The 16,834-nt window shown below is 25.0% G+C and overlaps 1 protein-coding gene across 3 annotated transcripts in view; it reads right to left on the bottom strand.

Moving 5' to 3' along the window:
- The window catches only part of LOC107065192 (uncharacterized), a 40,891-nt gene extending 32,736 nt beyond the window's left edge, over nucleotides 1-8,155 (bottom strand). The window contains exons 1-2 of one of the 3 annotated variants that reach the window (XM_089172524.1): nucleotides 7,962-8,155; nucleotides 4,492-4,599 (exon numbers count right to left, since the gene is read on the bottom strand). The gene's annotated coding sequence lies outside the window, so the exon portion shown is untranslated. The remainder of the gene's footprint in view (nucleotides 1-4,491; nucleotides 4,600-7,961) is intronic. The other 2 variants (XM_089172526.1, XM_089172525.1) reach the window with 2 other exon arrangements.
- Between the last annotated feature and the right edge of the window lie 8,679 nt (nucleotides 8,156-16,834).

Genomic DNA, 16,834 nt, shown 5'->3' with positions numbered 1-16,834 from the left:
AAAAAAAAAAGAAAGGGGAAAGAGAAATTTAAAAAAAGATAAAAAAAAAAAAAAGAAAAGGGACGTACTAAAGTGCCAGCAGACACTTTTCTTCAAGACCCCTTGGCCTTATAGTTATGTTCACCCCTTGGCATTATGCGATATTACGAGGGTAGAAAAAAAAAATGAGAAAGAGAAAGAGAAAGAACAAAATTAAGAGAAAAAGTATGTAATAGAGAGAAAGAGAGAGAGAGGGAAAAGATATTTAGTATATCATACTGAAAGTCTCTTGCGAAGAGATTACGAGAGATAATATATATATTTTTTTTTCTTTTTTTTTTATAGATAAATGCTAACTTACTTAATAAAAGTGACACGATTAAGAGAAAAAAAAGGTAGAATGAAATTTAATGAAAATTGGAAAATTTACTGGCTACTCTTTTTATCTTCTTTCTTCTTTCATTTTTTTTTTATTTTTTTTTTTTTATTTTAGAACGTATTATATGTTAGATTAAATATGAACCGTGACCTTGAAATATATTTTCTTTTTGTTTTCATCTCAAAAGTATTACATAAAAACAAAGTATATCATTTTTTAAAGATGACATATTTAATTGGTACAATTGTTTATTTGAAATTTATCAAATATGATGAGACTATAATTTGTTTGCTAATTTTATTCTTTTTCATTTTATTATTATTATTATTATTATTATTATTATTATTATTATTCTTTTTTTTTTAATAGAATATAATTAATCACATATTATAAATATTACAGAAGTATTAATATTGGAGAATGATAATTATAAAATAAAATTTCTATGAATTGTACGAAATATGAAATCACAATAATATTATTAGTCGTATAATATAATATAAAATAATGAAATTAAATATATAATAATATATATAAAAATATTAAATGTATAATATTAATCGTAATAATATTATAGAACCGAGAAAAGAAATTTTAATAAAACAACAATTTTAATTTTCTCTTTTTTTCGAAATAGATTATAATTAATTACATATTTTAAATATTACAAAAGTATTATTATTGGAGAATGATAATTATTAAATGAAAATTCTATGAATTGTACGAAATATTTAATTGTAATAATATAATACACAAACGGGAAAATAAATTTTAATTAAACAACACCATAAAGAAATCCAATTTTATTCGGTAAAAAGGAAAAACAAGAAAAAAGATTTATTATTTTCAAAAAAAAACAAATCATCGTCAAACGTAATAATGAAAATTTTTGCTCTTTGTGTGATACACGAAAAAAAAAAAAAAGAGAAAAAAAATTGAAATTAATAAAATAATCAATTCTCTACATATTCTTCTTTTATAATACTTTTGTATTTTATTTTCTATTTGTTTTTTGTTTTTTCTTTTTTTTTTTGAATATACAAAAAGAGAGAGAAATAAAAAAAAAAAAAGAAAATGCGACCATCATGATATCCCGTCGTCATTTAAAAATCTAAAAGTCAAATTACAAAGGACTTTCTACAGAATCGAATTATTAAAATTAAACGCAAAGTAAAAAAAAAAAAAAATGGGTTATTAAAAAGGGTGAAATTTTTCCTGAACATCTTTTGGATGCAAGTAAGAAAAATAGAAAAAAAAAAAGAAAACAGATAAGGATGATCGAGATGATGCAAAGATTACTTTTTTTTTCTCCTTTTACCCTTCCCATCCTACTCCTTTTTCCCCCATTCCGTAAACCCATCCCTTGTCATTCACTCTCTTAAAAAATTGAACGGGTTAAATCGATGCCACTCGCATAACCGAATTTTGAATCCTCTCAGCGATCCGTAAATTAATTAAAGCGTCGTTCGAGATAGACCTCGACAACCACCCCTCAACTTCCACCCTTATCCCAATACTCCAAGCCCTTATATATTTATAAAATAATTCTAGTAACGATACTTGGACTCAACGCATTATTTTTCTCTTTCCTTCTTTCTTTAATCCTTAGGGTAAATTGCAATTAATGTGAGATGCATGAGATTGTTAAAAAGAAAAATACATTTTTAATCATAGATTAAAACAAATGATTTAACTTTTTGTATTTAATTTTTTTTCTTTATGTAAAAGAAAAATATTTTATATTCCATCTATGTTTAGGCCAAATTGTTAACTACGATTAACTATATATATATATATATATATATATATATTTTTTTTTTTTTGTAATATATTATAATAAATAAAATATAATATAAAAAATATATAATAAATATACTAAAAAATATAGAATTTATATATACTAGAAAAAATATATAAATGTAATATAATATACTCTACAATAAAATATAATATAAAAAATATATAATAAATATACTAAAATATATAATTTATATACTAAAAAAATATATAAGTGTTATATATTTTTAATTATATATATAATATATTTTTTATATTATACAACATATATATATTTTATTTTAATATATACTATTTTACTATAGTAATTTCTAATATTTAGTAACTACCTTGAAAGGTAGTTTGGATGGGGTTGTTACAATATATAATATTATATATTTAATAATTATATATATTGTATTGTATTTCTATTTATATACAATAAATTAAAATATGACTACATATAGATATACTAAAAAAAATATAAATGTAATATAATATACCAAAATAAAATATATATTATATTTTTTTTATTTTAGTATAATTTTAATTATATAATATATTTTATATATTATATGCAATATATATTTTTTATATATATTTTAATATGTACTATCTTACTATAGTAATATCTAATATTTAGTAACTACCTTGCAAGGTAGTTTGGATGGGAATTGTTACAGTATATAATATTATATATTTAATTATTATATATATATATATATATATATATATATATATATATATATATATATATATATTGCATTGTATTTCTATTCATATACAATGAATTAAAATATAATCACACATAGATATAATAAAAATCTACATAGTTTAACATTCCCTTCTTGAAACGTACTTAAGAATACTATCAACCTATACCTTCTTTTTTATTTATCCCTTAAGAGTAGACGTCAACAAAAGAGAATAAAGGAATCTCAAGAGAACGTAATAAGCCATCTTTACAAAAGAATTCTTTCACTTTCAACACATAATAACAATAATAATAATAATCATCATCATCATCATCATCTATATTATCATAATGCGTCAATTAATTCAAATATAAATCTACTCCTTGTATAAAATACCATCGATCTTATAATTTAAACCAAAAAAAAAAAACACACATAAAAAAATAATAAAAACAATTATTAACAATTATTAAAAAATATAATTTTAAGTTTAATAAAATCTTTTCATAATAAAAAATAAGAACTCGTCAAAATTTGTCCAGTTTCCTTTCGATCAATCGTGAGAAACGTCGAGATAAAGTTAAAGATTTCTAACACATACACATACACACACACACATACATTTATGTTGTACGTATTCGTACACAAACATACACATAGTTGTACGTATAAAAGCACACGTGTAACTCATTGTCCTTTCAACAATCTCTGTCCATTATTCCTCTTTTCTATCCTTTCAGTTTTTTTTCTCCCTTTTTTTTTTTTCTTTCGTTTCACCACACCCTGAAACACTTGGCTCTAACACCCTAAAGGTTTTCGCGAATTTCTATAAACACCATCATAATGATGAAGAACGTATGAATGAAATAATACGTAAGATTGAACGAAATAAATGTTTGTTATTTTTGTTTGTTTTTAAAAAAATTGAATATGTTAATTAATTGTAGATGTTATTGAAAGTTTTAAATGATATCTAATAATAATAAATTTCAATGTTAATTTCTATTTTATTTTATTCTCTATCTCTTTACAATATCTTACCATTATTCTTCAGTTATTTGAGCTTAGCAACAGTAAAAGAAGTTCGTTGTAAAAGTAATGAAGGGTAGAGAACAAAATTGAAAGACAGAAAGAGAGAGAAAAAGGGGAAAGAAAGTAAGAAAGAAAATGAATATGGAAAGCTGTTAGAAAACGTGGCTAAGGTATCATTGAAATTACAAAGGTGTTTCTTTTTTTAAAAAAATCTCCTTGTGAGATGGAAAAATATTTTACAGTTATTCTTATCTTATATTCTTTAAAAGTTAAGAATACAAAAAGAAAAAAATAGAATATTTGAAATAAAATATGAAATAAAATTTAAGTAAAGAAAGTGCAAAAGGAACAAAAAAATGATTAAAAAAAAATAATAATAATAATAATTCAATGTTTAAAAGCTTGTGTAAATATTTGAAATCGATATTGGCAGGAAAAAAAAATTAAAAATATATATATATGTGATAATCTTTGGTTTAATATTAGAGAACTTAGAAATACGTTCTTCGAGTACATTGAACTCTCACTGTCTCAAGAGAGCGAAAGAGAGAGAGAGAGAGAGAGAGAGAGAGAGAGAGAAGAGTATCTTACGGTTTGGTTGCATAATTCAAAGCCTTTCATTACACTTACCTACGTGGTTTGCTGAAATCTATCTCGATAGTCCTTTGATAAATCACATTGAAGAGAAATCCACCTTGAAATTCAGGATCGACCCCAATTGTAGTCAATTGGTCAGTCCTTTTTTTATTTTATTTTATTTTATTTTATTTTATTTTATTTTATTTTATTTTTTTTCAAATAAAAGAGAACATTCGAGAGAGAAAGAGATAGAGAGAACCAAAAATAAGATCAAAGTGGACAACAACGGTGTATCGAATTTTTTGAAAAAAAAAATAAAAAAATAAAAAAATAGTTTCCCTTCTAAAAGTTCACTCTTGTAAAGGTGTATTTTATTATTTTTTCTTGTAATTTTTTATTTTTTTATTTAAAAAATAATATATATTTTTTGGACACTTATTAACACACACGAAGATTTTAATCTCACTTTGATAATGAGATGTTAAATTATTCGTTTATGGGTGTGTGTAGGTTTTTTTTCAGTAGTTTTATTGTTCAACGATCAAAATGATCGAATTCTTCTCGATGTTATGATTATGATGATGATGATGATGATGATGATGATAGTGATGATGATGATGATCACCACAATTTATCTTGATCCATGATTCATTATGATTGATTTTTCAATTGCAATCTTCATTGATGATGAACATTGGATTTTATCTTTTGTGTCATACACTTGGTTCATTTCCTTTCTTCCTTCCTTTTCTTGTTTTATTCTTTTATTTCTCTTTCTTGCTTCATTTTTTTTTTTTTTTTTTTTTTTTTTTAAATAAAATCAATTTTACAACGACGTGAAAGAAGATGAAGAAAATATATCGATTTTTTACGAAGTAATTTTTGTTTATTTTTTATTATTTAATTTTAAATTAAATTAAATAATTCACACACACGCACACACACTTTTCGTTTGGTTATTATTATTATTATTTTTTATTTTTTATTTTATTTTACTTATAGCATTTTTCTATCTTCCTTTCTATTATTTTATTTTTTTTTTGAATTCTTTTTTTTTTTATTTTATTGTTTTATTGTTTTATTGTTTCACCTTTCTGTTTTTTTTTTTTTTTTTTTTACAGATACAAATTTGACGACACACTGTGTGTATTCGTACAAATAGACGAAATTTTATTCGTCATCATCTTCGAATATTTTTCGATTAACTTTCAACATTTCGTTGTTATCTTTTATTATTCATCTCAATGATTACAAAATAATAATAATAATAATAATAGAATATTTTTATCTATTAAATGGAATCTTGCGAGAAGAGACAATTTCTTTTTTTTGGTTTGACGAATATAGGAAATTGGAATATCATAAATCTTCGAGGATCTTTTTCTAGATTTTTAGTTTTACTAGACTTATCTTTTATTTTTTTTTGTTTAAAAATGTCAGATAACTTTGAGATTTCCACTTTGTCCTTTATTTCTTATCGATAGTTCTTTTCAAAAATTCTTCTTTTTTCTCTTCTCTCTCTCTCTCTCTCACTCTCTCTCTTTATCTCTTTTTATCTCTTTCTATCCCTTTTTAGTCCTTCTTTCTCTCGTGAAAAATAAATTCCAAAGATCTAGAAAAATACTAGACAAAATAAGAATAAATAAATAAATAAATAAATAAATAAAATTTTTCGTTCTTTCTTGAATCTTCGTAAATTTTTCTTCTTATTTCGTCAAAATATTTCTTTTAACTTTCTTTTTGCACGTATTACATTTGTTTTAAACTTTCACATATTTATCTTTTAATTCTTGTTGTTTCTTTTTTTTGTTCAGTCGTATAAATTTTTACAACACACATGCATTCGCATACACACATTCGTACGTACGCACGCGTGATTATTAAATTCGATGGAAATTTTGTTTAAATTTTTCTTCGAAATCAATTCGAAGTTTATTCAAAAAAATGTTTGTCAAAATTTGCAACTTTCACGTTTATCTTTTTCTATTTTTTCTTATTTTAATTTTTTTTTTTTTTTTTTTTATGTATGAGTGTATAAAATTAATGAGAACAAATATAAAAAATAAAGAAACAAACTATGACAAAATTCTGATGAGAACGCGAACATCAACGACTGTGTTTTATAAGCTTTATCAAAAAAAAAAAAAAAAAAAAAATACTAAATCCTGTTTCTTTTCAATTCGCGATTTATCTCAATTTTTCTCGAAATAAATTCAACGAAACGGAGAAAGAAAAAAAGAAACTAAAGGTAGGAAAGAAAGGAAATACATAAAGGTGAAGAAAAGAAAAAGAAAAAGAAATAGAAAAACTGAATAAATCTTTCGATCTTGTAGATCCTAGACAAAAATTCTTTCACCTTTCAGCCTTATATTTAATCTCTATTACTCCGAATATCCGTTTTTTCTTCTCACTATTTTACGCTAATTAAATTCAAAGATACCAAATTACAAAAAAAAAATAAGTCAAATGAAGAGATTAAGATAAATCGAAAAATAAACAAATTTAAATAAATCATTCGAATAAAAGAAACTAAACAAAAAATTGACAAATTATTAAAATAGAATCTTTTCAATCTTTTCATCATAAAAACGAAATATTCCTAAAATAAGTATTTAATAAACAAAAAAAAAAAAAAAAAGAAATTAAATAACACAACACTCGTAATTCTGTACCTTTTTAATAATACACCAAATTCAAAATGATTTTAAAGTAATATGAAATATCACTGTCCTATTCTTTCACGTATGAATTAATTCGAATGACATTAAATGTAATATAAAAAAAACAAAAATAATTATTAACAAATGTATTCAAATTGTCTCGCGTGATTTTCAAATCTTGTAGTAATAAAAAATAATGATTAACGCACGTATGTACACACGCACAGTTACATATATCACTGTCCTATTCGTTCACGTATGATTTCATTCCAATGACATTAAATTTAATGTAAAAAAATAATTATTGACAAATGTATCAAAATTGTCTCGCATGATTTTTAAATCTTGTAGTAATAAAAAACAATGATTAACGCACGTATGTACACACGCACAGTTACATATATCACTGTCCTACTCGTTCACGTATGAATTAAATCGAACGACATTTAACATAATTAAAAAAAAAAGAAAAAATAAATAAGTTTTCTTAACGATGTCTAAAAATTTTCTCTCGTCATTTCAAAAAATCTTATACTGTACCTAACAAAAATTAACACGCATATACACATACACGCGCGCGTACATGTAAGTCATACATACGCAAATATATTTATACAAGATTGCTATGGTAGTATGTAGTGGTGTGCGTGAAAAGGGTGAGAAAGGTGAAAAAGCTGAGGATGTGGGAAAGAATGAGGGGATGAGAATGTGTGGGAGTTGTTGGGTGGGTTTAGGGAAAAGAAGAAGGGAGTGGGAGAGGGAGAGAATAGGGTGGAAAAGAGAGACAGGTGGTAGGGCAGGTCGCCGACACCGAGAAATTCTATATATATATGTCACTCTCTCTCTCTCTCTCTCTCTTACTCTCTCATTTTCTGTTGCACTCTGTCGAAAACAAGTGGAGAAGACCAACCACACCACGAATGCTGTGTACCGGCGGCGCGTTCGCGACTGGGATCCTGGATTTCAGATGAGGAGGGTTGCCTTTCAAGAATCAACACGCAGGCGCCAACATCCGTTCCCACTCTATCTATCCCTTTTCATCTTATATCTACCTGCTTGCTTGCTTGCTTGCTTGCTTTGCCCTTCTCTTCCACTACTATACTCTCTTCTTCCTGCCTACTCTTCCTACCTGCTCGTTCGTTTCCCTATTACCTACCCCCTACATTGTAAAACAAAAAAGCTTCAATGTTTCTTTTCCTCTCTCTCTCGCTCTCTCTCTCTCTCTCTCTGACTCTCTTGTTCGTTGACTCGTTCTTTTTATTTCACGAGACTTATCCTTTTTATATTTTTATTTTTATTTTTATTTTTATTTTTATTTTATTTTATTTTTGTTGGTGGTGGTAGCAGAGGAATGGGTTGGTCAGGAATTTTAGAATTGTTTCGTTAGATTGTAACAATTTCATTGCGTTCTTTTATTTTTTATTTTTTTATTTTTTTTAAATATTTCAGGTACTACTCATATTTGTTATTATTTATTATTATAATGTTTAATTTGTTTCAACGATTATAAGATATTCGAAGTATATTTAATATTATTTCATTGTAACGTTACGTGTACTTTATTATTTTCTCTGCTATTTTTTTTTATTTTTTTTTTTTTCTGTAAATATGTCGTTTGTTTATTCGACGAAAATACGAGTTTTATTTTGTCTGTTTTTACTTACAATTAATTGTAATGATATTTGAGAGTATTAAATAACATTTCAATTGAAATTGCAGTGTGGTTTTTATTTTATACAGAAATATCTCGATTTTTCTATCTGACCAAACACCGTTTTTTTTATTTTTTATCTCTATTGTATTTTTCTCTATTTTAAGGATTATTATTATTATTTTTTCTCTTTATTCTTTTGTTTTTTGTTTTTTAATACAGATTTTAGAACAGTTCGATGGTTGTTTTTGGGGATTGTACTTTTCTGGTTTTTTTTTTTTTTTTTTTTTTTTTTTTTTTTTGTATATTTTCCGATAATGTTTCGTTGTCAGAAACATCGTATGGCATTAAAAATAGGTATATTTATATAAAAAAAAAAAAAAATATAATAGAAAAATTGTCAATGATTATTCGGTTGAATTTTAATTACGTTTTAATATTCTATCCTTTCTTTTCTTTTTTGTTTTTTTTTTGTTTTTTTTTTTTTCTAACCATAATTTAAATATTTTCCTTTAAGATCTTTGCTCGAAGCTTTTCAGAGTTTTTATTCTTCTTTTTTTTATTTTTATTTTAAACGGATCTACCTGTATACTATAATATTTGTCGAAATTACCATTAAAAGATTTTTTACAATTTTCTGGTAATTTATAACAGTTGAATTTCTTGTTACACATTTTTTATTTTTATTTTTATTTTTTATCACAACAATTTTGATCCTTTTAACGTTATATGTAATATAAATGCAAATACTATGAAAAATAAATTACACCACGTAGTAAACGAAAATACAAAAATAAAAAACAGACGTACACACTGTAGAAGTGAAATCTTCAAAGAAAACCAAGCTTCGAGATGTGAATATATCGAAATAATTGAATTGTAATACAGTGCCATCTATTGAAAGAACCTTACAGAATCTAGATAATCTCTAAATAAAAATCTTTAAATTAGTAATAAAAAATAAAAAAAAATCGCGATAAAAATTGTGCTATTGTGCTAAGTTGAAAAGAATCACGTGAAATAAAATAAATTTCATTAAGATAAGTTGAGTAGTATTCGGAATTATTTAGTGGACAAACATATTGTGACACTGCATTTTTATATATAGAATTTTATTAATTAATTAATTAATTATTATATAGAATTAAATTATATATTAAATTTTATTAATTAATTAATTATTTTTGTTTCATCGGTTTTACGTTCTTCCGTTTCACGATTTTCAAGTCACCCTGATTCTAAAGAAGTTTTCACATCAAAAAAATCTTTAATAAATTCTTTTTCTTTTTTATATATATATATATATATACTTTACTTCATTACTATAATATTTCATTCATATTTTATCAATTTACAATAAATCATTATAGTTATATTAATTTAACATATTCAATATTATCAATTGCATAATTATAATGATTATAATGCACTTTAGAATAATTTAGTTTGCTCAATTATGAAATTACTTATTTATGTACATTATGATAATGTATTCCTACTTTTAATATATTCCTAATATATAACATTTACTAAAACATACTCTGCTTTTCTGATGTTATCAATGTTCTCTCTCTTTTTCTCTCTCTCTTCCTCTCTCTCTTTCTCTCTTTTTCTTTGTCACGAAAACTTTTCTCAAAGAAGAAGATTTAACTATTACCATCATGTTCATTCGAGTCGACTGAAATTAGAGTTAAATACTGTGAGATGAAAGTCAAAAGCAAGAAATCTGCTATTACATTTTTTTAAATCTTTTCTAATAATTTTTCATTAATATAATAATATTCATTAATATTCGTTCATCCATGATTTAAAAGATTTTCAAAATTAGATATAATTAAAAGAAAAAAAAAAAAACAAACAAACAAAAAAGTATCTTACAAATAATTTTAATTTTATTTTTACTTGATTATTCTTATTGTATCAATTTCGTATATTCTTTTTGTATAAAATTTCTACGTTAAAATATTGAACAATATTATATACAGTAACTATAAAAAAAAACAATATACTAATTCAGAGATAGGAACAAGTGGGATGAAAATATTTGAAAGGATCGAGTTATAATATTGATCCCTTTTTTTTTATGTTCTTTTCGCATAGATGGATGTATAGAAGAAGAGTAAAGAAAAATGATCGATAACACATAGGAGAATATGATACTTCCTGCCAAGTAATATTCGAACTGAAAGGGTGGAAGGAAAGGGGGACAAAAAAACTAAAGCCATAGACGCCATTAAGAAGTATCATAAGCCTTTTATAGTTCGTGCCAAATCGTTGTATTTTCTCTTTTAGAGAGTTTTACATTAGAGAACAAAATTTATATTGAAAAATTTCTCTTATTTGTTTTTTTTCTTTTTTTTTTTTTTTTTTTTTTAACCACAAAAAGTGTTCACGTATTATGAAAATACACACACACACACACACACATGTGCATGTGAAATTTGATTCTTTATTTATGTAATTTATTAATTTTATTTCTATCTAATTGTTTTGTTCAATTTAATTTAAAACGGACAAACACACAAAATAATATTTAATAAAAACAAATAAAACTATACAAACGTGACATGAACTTTCGAGTTTCTAATACCAGTTAATAATAATAATAATAATAATAATAATAATAATAATAATAATAATAATAATAATACAAACGTGACATTGTATTCTGTCAAAGTAAGAACTTGAAAGTAAAGAAATTGAAACGTCAATGAAATAAATATAGTGACAATGACAAAACTACTACCTGGGTTACCTTTAAAAGCATAGGAGACAACATTTGGCATTATTCCAACGAGGAATAATAGTAGTGGTAGACAGCTTAGGTGTTTTATACAATTCTACCTACTTTAAAATGAAAAAATACTTTAACGCGAATAAGCAGTAAATAATAAAAGTATCAAAATGATAATATAACAATAATATGATATAAAATATTAAAAGTCTATCCTTATTGGTGAATACAACCACCCACTCATAGTTGTAACACACCCATCCACCCACATATATACACATAAATAGTATTCTGAGTTTCCACATTTACTATCTCTGTCCCTTTTTATCCAATTTCTTCATGAATTGTAGATGAGATCCCTTTTCTTTCCCTTCCTCTCTTACCGTACGATCGTTCGCTGACTATAACTACTTAAAAACTCGAATAACGTCGACAATTCGAGTTACTTGAACAACTAAAAGAGATAGAAATATATAAAAAGATCAAGAGAGTGAGTGAGAGAGAAAGAAATTGTAAAGGAAAACTTTTCAAATATTTCACAGACACGTTAAACCTTATAATTTCAATATAAAAAATCACCAAAGTTACGATCACGATTATTATTATTATTATTATTATTATTATTATTATTATTATTATTATATCTTCTATTTGATTTATACGTATACACATATGCATTTTTATATATTTTACAATAAATTTTTTTGTTTTTTTTTAAATTTAATTTAAAAGTATCGATAACGTTTTTGGTTACACGAGTAAAGTTATTAATTGGAACAAAGGATAACTAAATTAATCATTATTATTATCATATCGTAAATTTCACATGTATGTATATATACATATATATATATAATATGTAAAAGGAAACTATTGTTCCTTAATATCTCACAACCACGAGCTTAACAAGCGGTCACCATAGAATAATAGGTGAAATAGTAGTCTTTGCACGAATATTCTATACAACACGTGTGTTACGTATTCTAACACATATACACGTACAACTTGCACAATCATATACATATTATATGATATATATATATACATACAAGTACATACTATAGTGAATACGAAGCATGCTAGAGATGAGTAATTTGTACCACGTGTAACACAAGCTTTCTCTTACACGTGCAACTTACATTCATTGAACAAAACGTTTTCACCTTAAAGTATTGAAAAAAGAACCTTCTACTTTTTTAAATAATCTTGTTAAAATGTCTTTAAAGATTTATGATGAAAATTGTGTCGAGAATATGTTTTATATTTAGTTTGTATAGTTTATATCATTATTAGTTTTATATTTTTATAATATTAAAAATTTTTTTATTCTTATCAATTTTTAATTAAATACTTTTTATTAATATACATTTCATTTGGCAAATTGTATATTTTTAAATTATAATTTAATTAAAATATATTATATAATAATATATCTTAATATATATATATATAAATTACGTGTCACGTTATTTGTCCGCAATGGACTCCTAAACTACTGAATCGATTTTAATCAAATTTTACAAACTGTATGCAGTTTCATCCAACTTGAAAGATAGGATAGTTTATATCTTAATTTATAATCACAATATTATTTTATTGCGAATTATTACTTAAAGACGTGTATATCGGACTGATTGTAAGCCACAGCAACGCGTGGCGGGACACCCCTCGTAAATATATATATATATATATTTTTGTTCTAAATTTATTAAATAATATAAAATATCATTTAAACAACGTTTAAATTTACATTGATGATATGATATATGTAATACCACAAGATCAATAAAAAAGAAATTTTAAAAACAATTTTATGTGAGTATTAAGGTCACTATTGCAAGAACTTTTTCTCTCTCACTCACTCACTCATTCATTCATTCACTCAAGGTTTTCAAACTGTAAGCTATTGTAAACACAGTCGATGTACTGAACATAGCAAAAATATCACGTATACTTTACTTGTTTACCGATGTTCATAACCTCGAAGTCAGGTAACAGTAATACACCAGCATATAGAATGAGAGAATCATAATAATGTTGTTCACTCATATGGTATGTGTGTGTATGTGTTTAGGTATATGTATATGAGGTATAATCCAACGAGGTACACATTGCCTTAGGTCAGTAAATTGTAACCCCCACCAACAACCATGATCACCACCCTAACCCTTTATCTTTATCCCTCGTCAACCCTATAGACAGAATATTGCAAACCTATGGAAAATTTATGGTGCTGTGTTATAGCACGTTGAACTCATTCTCAAACTTCCAAACTTTAACGTGTAATTGAATTAGTCAAAGATTACAAAGATTTATTAATCTACTCTTTTCTTTTTTTTTTTTTACAAATTTTGCTATTTCAGATTTAATGTTTATTCGTTTACACGTGATTTAAATTATTATTATTATTAAAAATATTATATTTGTGTTTCTTACAGAGAAACTAGATCCAATAAAAGTATATATATATATATATGTATTATTTTTGATAATAATTATTAAACTAGTCTTGGTCTTTCCTTCTCTCTCTCTCTCTCTTTCATTCTTTAAAACCACTCAAGGAACAATTCACTTGCATACTTCCTTTTCGTTTTGGATGCAAGCGTATATTTTAAGTCTCCAGCCTGTTGCATTCTCGATGCCAGAAGCACCTTATTATACCTTACTCGATTCAAGATTTTCTGGCACAAAGTCTCTTTAGATTATGTTATTATTATTATTATTATTATTTAATCGTATTGTCATCTGACTGTTCAAAACTATATTGTTTAACTCAAAGGAGGGATTCATTTACAAAAGAATTTTAATTATACTTTCTATCGTATTTTGTAATTAAGTCAATCAATTTAAAAAAAAAACAAACAAATAATATTCGAATGTTATGATTTACGAATAAAAATCCAAATTTATTTTCTCGTAAAACGGTGATAAATAAATTGTTCATTTTGATTCCGTTATTCGTCGAGTAACGTTTAAAAGTGCAAGATACGTAGTAGTAGTAGTAGTAACGTTTAAATATTCGATGAAACAAGAATACCAAGGACGTTAAGAATTATTAAAGTAATCTCGTATTCGTCAATAAATAATTCCATTACTCTCGTTACTTTTCTTTATCTTTCTCTCTCTTATTTCTTGTTACATTTTTATCTTCTTTTTAACATTTTGTGTAACATCGTATTACTATAAATATATCGACTATAATAATTCTCTATTTTATTACGATAATCTTCACTTTTAGAATCGTTTTTCTTTTCAAATTGTTCAAACTATATCTACGAAATAGTTTATTGAATGTTTTTATTTAAAAATTGAAATATATTTCTCATTTATTTCGATCAGTTTTGTAATGTTGCGATTTTTATTATATTATTTTTTTTTTTTTAATAAAATGTTTTAAGAGAACATTTTAATATATTAGGCCGAGTCATAAGTAACTTCCGATGCGATTATGTAGAATCTATTTTTCGTATTTACCTATTATAAGTCACCGAAACAAACGGATTTTTAATATCACTATATAGATGAGGATTCAGTTAGTCTTCTGTTAACTTTTTTTATGCAGTCAATGTTATATTTAACCGTTTTTCTTAACCACTGAAATGGATACTAGTAAAAAGTGCATATTCGACATGTAATGTTTTAGGAATTGAAACAAGGCAATAGCACTAAAGTGGCAACTGAAAAAATATACAGCGTATACAGTGCAGGACTGATAACTAATAGGGCAGTCAGAAATTGGTTTGTAAAATTCCGTTCTGGAGATACGATCTTAAAAGATGAATCGAAAATCCAATAGATACGTTGAACAATTGCAAAGAGTGTAAAAAAAAAAAAAAAAAAACTCCATGAAAGGTGTCTTGCACTTATCAGTCGCAGAAACGTCATTCTTTGTCTCATAAAAAACGGAAGTTATTGATAACTTGACTTAATATATAACAAATAACAATTTACATCGTTCGTAATCTTCTATGTTATTTCAGACAAATAACATTTTTTGTGTTTAACAAATAATATAACTATATTATAAATAAACATCAATCATATTATTTAATAAATAAATAAATAGATAAATTTGTATAATAAAACATTAGGTTAAAAATTAATTCAACTTAAATTGTAAAATCGATATTAGTTTTTAATCATGATCTCTAATCTTCCAAATTATTTCGCGTTAACCATTGATCCGATCGAATTTCAATTAAATGAAAATTAAACGTTTTAAACCGCAATAGAAAAAAAAAAAAAAACAGGAAAAGAAAAGAAAAGAAAAAAATCAATTGACGTAGAAAAAATGTCAGAGATTTTAATTGAAATCGTTTTACAGTACGATGACCAGTAATTAACCTTCATTAAAACATCAAATCACGACTTCGGAATTCAAATCGATAAACTATTATAACATTCCATTTGTTTCTAACCCTCATTGTCAAATATTTTCTCGTTAAATTTCTGACAAATACATCATCGACTACAACAATTTGTACAAACACACACACACATTCACAACACACTTTAAAAATACTTTTTTCATATATTTATATTTCCTAGTTTAACAAATTATTTGATAAATCTAAGATTGTCATTTGATTATTTTTAATAAAAATCATGTGTCAAAAGGACCCAAAAAAAAAAAAAGTTAATAATAATTTAAACATGTAAATGAATTTAAGTTGAATCTAGAACAGCCATTCGGCCGATAGTACTTGGCGTTACATAATTTACAATTAGATTGGGAATAGATTACAAGCAATATTGACCCAGGTCTCACCTGGAGAAGGTTGCTGTATTTGGAGACCCACGGGCTAAGACTCTACTTCTATTAGGTGATTCGAAAAGTCGTTCCGTTTTTCTTTTATAAAAATGGAGACAATTTTTGCTTCGAGGTTAAACCTAAACCTTTCAAGTGGTCATAAATAGTTGAATTTGATAAATTTAACCTCTCATCGATCTCACGTGTTACTATTTGTCGGTTTGCATCAACTAATGCCATTCTAGCGTCAGCAAAAAACGAAACGACTTTCCGAATCACCTAATATAATTATCTCTCTAATTAGTACATTTGATTAGTCATTTGTTAGAAAAAAAAATATTTTTAAAATTCAACCGGAAAAATGTGTCACCAAATTTTTTATCCAACTTATGATTTAAGTTAGATGAAAAATCATGTGTGTGTGTGTGTGTGTGTACATCGTTTTAAATCGACTTACCTAACCGATTTATAATCCTAAATTAACGCAAATATGTAAAAGCTGTTACGTAGATTCGATTGGAACTTTAAATAATATAAAACGCAAATTCCTATTAAACAAACGCCAATTTCCTGTTACACAAACGTAAATTCCTATTAAG

The sequence above is a fragment of the Polistes dominula genome, unplaced genomic scaffold (genome assembly GCF_049000335.1).
Source record: "Polistes dominula isolate Pdom_NZ unplaced genomic scaffold, Pdom_raw_medaka contig_23, whole genome shotgun sequence".
NCBI lineage: Eukaryota > Metazoa > Arthropoda > Insecta > Hymenoptera > Vespidae > Polistes > Polistes dominula.
This window is presented reverse-complemented; position numbering and strand designations above follow the sequence as displayed.